Here is a 5,838-nt window from a genome sequence, read left to right as displayed (position 1 = left end):
TTAACTTAAAAAATTAAATACCGCCCTAACCGGTTTGGCTCAGTGGATAGAGCATTGGCCTGCTGACTGAAGGGTCCCAGGTTTGATTCCAGTCAAGGGCATGTGCCTTGGTTGCGGGCACATCCCCAGTAGAGAAAGGGATAGGAATAGAGAGTTAGAAACATCGATGAGAGAGAAACATCGATCAGCTGCCTCCTGCACACCTCCCACTGGTAAAATATATTTTACCAGTTAGTAAAATATATTTTAAAAAATTAAATACCAGTTGATGTTAAATTTATTCTAATTGTTTTCTATTATTTGAAGAAAAATGTTCATACATGTGTGAGATGGTCCTTTCCTGGTGAGTTGCTCCCAAGACCCTGTAATTTGTTTAATACACTTTTATACAGAAAGAGATTACTTGGCTCATTAGATTCTGTCACTGAATAATGGCTTGAAGGTTAACTAATGCGGCCATCAAACTCCTGCTCACCGACTAGATGTCTGTCATATCACTCACTAACTTCAGCCATTTCCACATGCAGAGGATGGGGAATACCATTAGAATATTAATGGAAAAAGAAACTGACATTCAAAACGTGAATGACCAAAAATTGTCTCTAAAGATTATTTTAATTTAAAATACACTTTAGTAAAAGTTCCTTTTTTAAAAAAAAAAAAGAGGGCTGGCATTTGTTCTTCCCTTCATTGAAGGTGTGAAAGGAGCTTTTTAATCAGAACTCACTAAAAGGCCGTTGTCTTCCAGCATTGCTAACGGCCTGGCGACCTATTCTCAGCTGTGCCTGGTATACCAAAGACCAGACATCCAGGGTTCAAATAAAACCCAGCTTCTGCCAAAGTGGGAAATACATCGTCATTGGGGTGAGGAGGGGGAAACAGTGAGGGATCCTTTTAAAGGTGTGCAACCAAATTTTTTTTTTTTAATTCCTCACCTTATATCCACCATTACAGGTTTGCGGGAGCCTCTAATTCCTGAACCTTTCCAGGTTCTGAAGTTCTAACCAGCTTGCTTGTTTATTTCACCCACATCAACATTTAAGTTTTAGCATGCCCTTGTCTGTTACATTTTCCATTCCTCCATTTACTTTCTAGATTCTAAAATTTTGATTATACTTCTCATCTGCTGTTGTGTCATTTTCTCCCATTCTTTCTGTCCTTATGACTTTATGCCCTTTTTTAAAAAATTGATTTCAGAGAGGAAGGGAGAGGGGGAGAGAGATAGAAACATCAATGATGAGAGATAATCATTGATCAGCTTCCTCCTGCACACCGCCTACTGGGGATCAAGCCCTGATGGGAATCAAACCCTGACTTCCTGGTTCATAGGCCCATGTTCAACCACTGAGCCATGCTAGCCAGGCATGCCCTTTTTTTACTCTTAATGTGATTTTACTATGATTTTTGAGAGGAAAGGCGGTAAATATATATTCATTCTGCCATGTTTTCCTAGAAGCCTAGATTTTAACATAAATTCTAAAGTGCATGCAACATACCATGAATTATGTTGGACACTTGGTCTTTTCTCTAATTTAAAAATCTTGTCAAATTCTATTGATGTTTAGGAAATTCACTCACATTTGCATTATTTGCCTACTACTTTTTGAGCACCTTCTATATGCTAAGTACTATTACATAAATCATCTCATTTAATCATCACATCAGCTCCTCGAGCTTTATATTTATTATTCCTCATTTTAATGAATATGGAAACAAATTCAATGTCACAGCCCTAGTAAAAGGTAAGGCCAGGTTTCTAAAATTAACTGCTTTCTGTTATACCTCTACTAACTCTTTATTGGATATTAGGTAGATAGCTATTATGGGTTTTTAAGCAGGGGAATACAGTAGAGGATGAAATGCTGTTTCTGTTTAATACAGAGATAATATTTAAAATTGGTAGTAGATCTACAAAGATGGCAGGCATCAAGAGCAACTATAGTTAAAGCAGTAATAGTGCAGATATGTGGTGTTACAGGCCTACATTTGGGGGAAAGAGGGTAGTGGTAATAATGGGGAAGGTATTTGGGTTCAGGAAGCCAGGGGAGCATTGAATCTATTCTCTTAAGTGAGCTATTGTAGCAAAGAACCTGAACAGAAATTAGTAGGCCTCAGAACCTGACTTGACTATGACATGAGTAAGGAGTGAAAGAGAATGTCAGGTTTTCAAGTCAGATGAATAGGAGTGCATATCTAGGACTGTCGAAAGGTAGCGAGGAGTGCAAGGGGAAATGGGTAAATTTAAACAACTTACATGCGAATTCATGGTTTCTTGAAGATGTGAACGGTGACATGTCTTCTGTATTTCTTTGTGGGTTTTTTTTTTACATTTATTTGAATGTCCTGTAATCACATAATACACGATACACGATTACAGAAAGTCAACCTCCTACAGCCATATTGTTTCTTGGTAGGTAACATGTACTTGTATTTTGAAGCCAGTCTTTAGTATTTTTCAGATCTGTAGTTGGAGTATCATTATTTTTTTTCTTTTCAGAACAAGTACACTGATTTCATTAGTACACACAGTAATTTTGCAAATCAATTTAAAAGATCAAGAACCCAGTGTAAAAGACATGAATTGACAGTTCACATAATGAGGGGAAAAAGATCAATAGTTACCATAATTAATGACATACAAACAAAATATGTGGGTATATATAAAAATTTTCAAATGTCAGATTGAAAATTATTTAAGCATGTCAATCTCCAGTATTGGGGAAGCATGCACTCTCAGATACATACTCTGATGGGAAGAAAGGGAGTGAGTGTACATTAGTGCAACCATTTTGGAAGGCAGTTTGATGACATCTGTCTAAAATTTAAATGCATATATCCTGTGACACAGCAATTCTTCTGTAAATTGTCTCACAGAAACATTTGCATAAGTGAGTCATGATATATGCCCAAGAATACCCATGCTGCATTGTTTGTAATAACACACTGAAAAGAGCACAGTTCTTCACTTGTAGGGGAGTTAGTTAAGTGAATTATGTAGCCCATGCCATAAAATATGATACAATCTTTAAAAAGAGTGAGGTAAAGCCAAATATATGAGGAAATGTCCAAGAGAATATTAAGGTACAACAAGCAAGATATAGAATAATATGAATGGTAGGATTCAATTCATATTAAATATTATATTTCTAAATGCATAAAATATTCCTGGATATGTCCAGAAGTACACTCAGTTAACAGTAGTTGCCTCTTAGAGAGGCAACTGGAGATGGAAAACAGAGGGAAAGTTTTACTCTTGAAATTTTTCTATTCTGTAAAACAGTTATTAAGTATATAAAATTAATATGAAAAAACCAGGACTCTAGTTGTCCTTTGCTAAACTTACAGTGAAGCTTGCTTTCCATATTTGTTTCTTTATTTTATTTTTTCCATCACCATACATAATTTTTAAATACATTTTATTATGGAAAATTTAAAACCTACCTTTTTCTTACCCTACTCCTGGATTATTTGAAACAAATCCTAGACATTATATTATTTTCACCCATAAATATTTAATATGTGCCTCCCAAAGATAAGAATTCTTTTTAAAAACATAACCACAGTAATTTTCATACATAAAATTTGTCAGTAATTCCTTAATATCTTCAAAAGCTAGTAGTCAATGTTCAAATTTTCCCAATTACCTAATTTTTACAAAAGTTCATTGTTTGGCTCTGGCCAGTGTGGCTCAATTGGTTGGAGCATCATCCCTTACACCAGAGGTGGCTGGTTCGATTTCCAGTCATGGCACATACCCAGGTTGCAGATTTGATCTCTAGTCTAGGCACATCCAGGAGGCGACTGACCTGTTTCTCTCTCACATGGATGTTTCTCTCTCTCTCTCTCTCTCTCTCTTTCTCTCTCTCTCTCTCTCTCTCGTGCGCTCTCGCTCTCTCTCTTTTTTTGCGACTTTGGGTACTTTTACCATTTAATTTGCAAACATAATTTTTATAACAAATTATTTTTAAACAAATCATATCTTGAAAAGTTTATATAGAAAACCCAGGGAAAAAAGTGAACTGTTCATTGTGGGAGGCCTTAAAGTACGTTATTACAGTAGAAAATAGAGGAGGCAGAAGATAACTGAAAAGACTAATCCAACATTAGATTCAAATCTATAGCTCCTGTAGCTACTTAAAACATGGTTTTGGAAACTAAACCCAACATTTCCAGTAACCATAGAAACAGTTAAAATAAAATTTGCCATGAAAGCCCTTATATCATGCTTGATATAGGGAGGTAGGAAGATGTAAGAACCAGGACACATGAGACATGACATTTTATCTACAACTCCTGTTTACTTTACTGAGGGTGTGTAGTTTCAAAATTTAATCACCTTCTTCAGCTTCAGACTCAGATTCTTCTTCAGCATTTTTGAGACACTCCACAAACTTTTTCCTTTGCTCAAGGAAGACACTTTTCCCCTTTGCAACATGTGCATCTTTGTACCACTTCAGAATGGGCTCCTCACTCAGGACTTCAGCTTTATAAAAAAGCACCACTATTTTCTGGAAGGCTTTCATGAAATAAATGTTATCATAGCAATACTCCTGCATCTTCAGTAACAGCTCAGTCTGACCTTGAGTAGTAAAGGCAGCGAGGAGAGGGCTGTATTGCTTCATGTACTTGATGGTTTGCTCTGCTACAAGCTCTTTTTTGTTCCATTCCACGGTGCTCATTACACTGGACCAGATTCATCCAATGACAACGAGTTCTGGAATGTTGGGTTTTTGTTTTGTTTTTTTCATCTCCTTGACATACAAAATTATATCCTTAAATGGATCACCACGGGGACATCTGTTCTTGACGTTCTTTCTGGAGTTCTTCACGAACTCCTATGGTTTGCTGATTCTGAACATATTCTGAAGGCTCTTTTAAGCCTGCCTCAGTGAAATACTTTGTGAAGTGTTCAACGCTTTGTTTATTGTCAGGAGAATGTCCCATCAGTTTGTTATCCATGCTGACTTTCTGAAGACTTGAAGCTACTGCACTGATATCTTTTTCATTTATCCATGATTTACAGAGCTTTACAGCAAAAGCTGCTGAAACCCCTTCTTTAACCAAATTCTCATTATAAAGGCTATTAAGAATGGGTGCATTAAGTGTTCCATTAGCCAGGAGAACACCAGTCAACATAGCCAGCCTGTTCCTCTCCGACTCCGAAAAACGCTTTAAGAACAGCAGCAGCTTTTTCACTTCATCTTCAAAACCTTTCTCCAGGTATTTGTAGCGCCTGATTAACTTGTTAAAAACCTGAGCAAATGCTTACATGGTCTCTAGGTCTTCTTGTGCTGCAAACACACAGACATCTGTGCGCATCATGTCTTCTGCCGTTGTACCACCTGGGGCCAGCATTCCCCTGGCCACCAGAATGTCAAAGAGTGTTTCTGCATATCGGCGTTACGTTTTGCTCCAGAAGCATCAAGAAACGGCTACTGCTTCCAAATCAGTACCAGTTTCACTTAAGCCTTGAATAAATACAGTCTTGAAACTGAGTAGGGTTAAACCTCTCTTTTTCATCTCTTTATCTGGCTTTAAAACACTGGCCTGATAGCGTTGGCTTTTGCTGCTTTAGATTATTCATAAAAGACACACGAATTTAAGGCAAAGAGAAAGGGGCCAGAAATTCCAGATGTCTCTCTTTCTTGTCAGTTTTTTTAAAATATATTTTTTATTGATTTCAGAGAGGATGGGAGAGGGAGAGAGAGATAGATACATCAGTGATGAGAGAGAATCATTGATTGCCTGCCTCCTGTATGCCCCCCCCCACTAGGGATAGAGCCCACAACCCGGGCAGGTGCTCTGACCAGGAATTGAACTGTGACCTCATAGGTTGAT

General features: G+C 37.3%; 1 pseudogene; it reads right to left on the bottom strand.

The window, feature by feature from the left end:
- Positions 1-4,116: 4,116 nt before the first annotated feature.
- Positions 4,117-5,599, bottom strand: LOC102425744 (annotated as a pseudogene).
- Between the last annotated feature and the right edge of the window lie 239 nt (positions 5,600-5,838).

Source organism: Myotis lucifugus, unplaced genomic scaffold (genome assembly GCF_000147115.1).
Source record: "Myotis lucifugus unplaced genomic scaffold, Myoluc2.0 scaffold_1196, whole genome shotgun sequence".
NCBI classification, from domain to species: domain Eukaryota; kingdom Metazoa; phylum Chordata; class Mammalia; order Chiroptera; family Vespertilionidae; genus Myotis; species Myotis lucifugus.
This window is presented reverse-complemented; position numbering and strand designations above follow the sequence as displayed.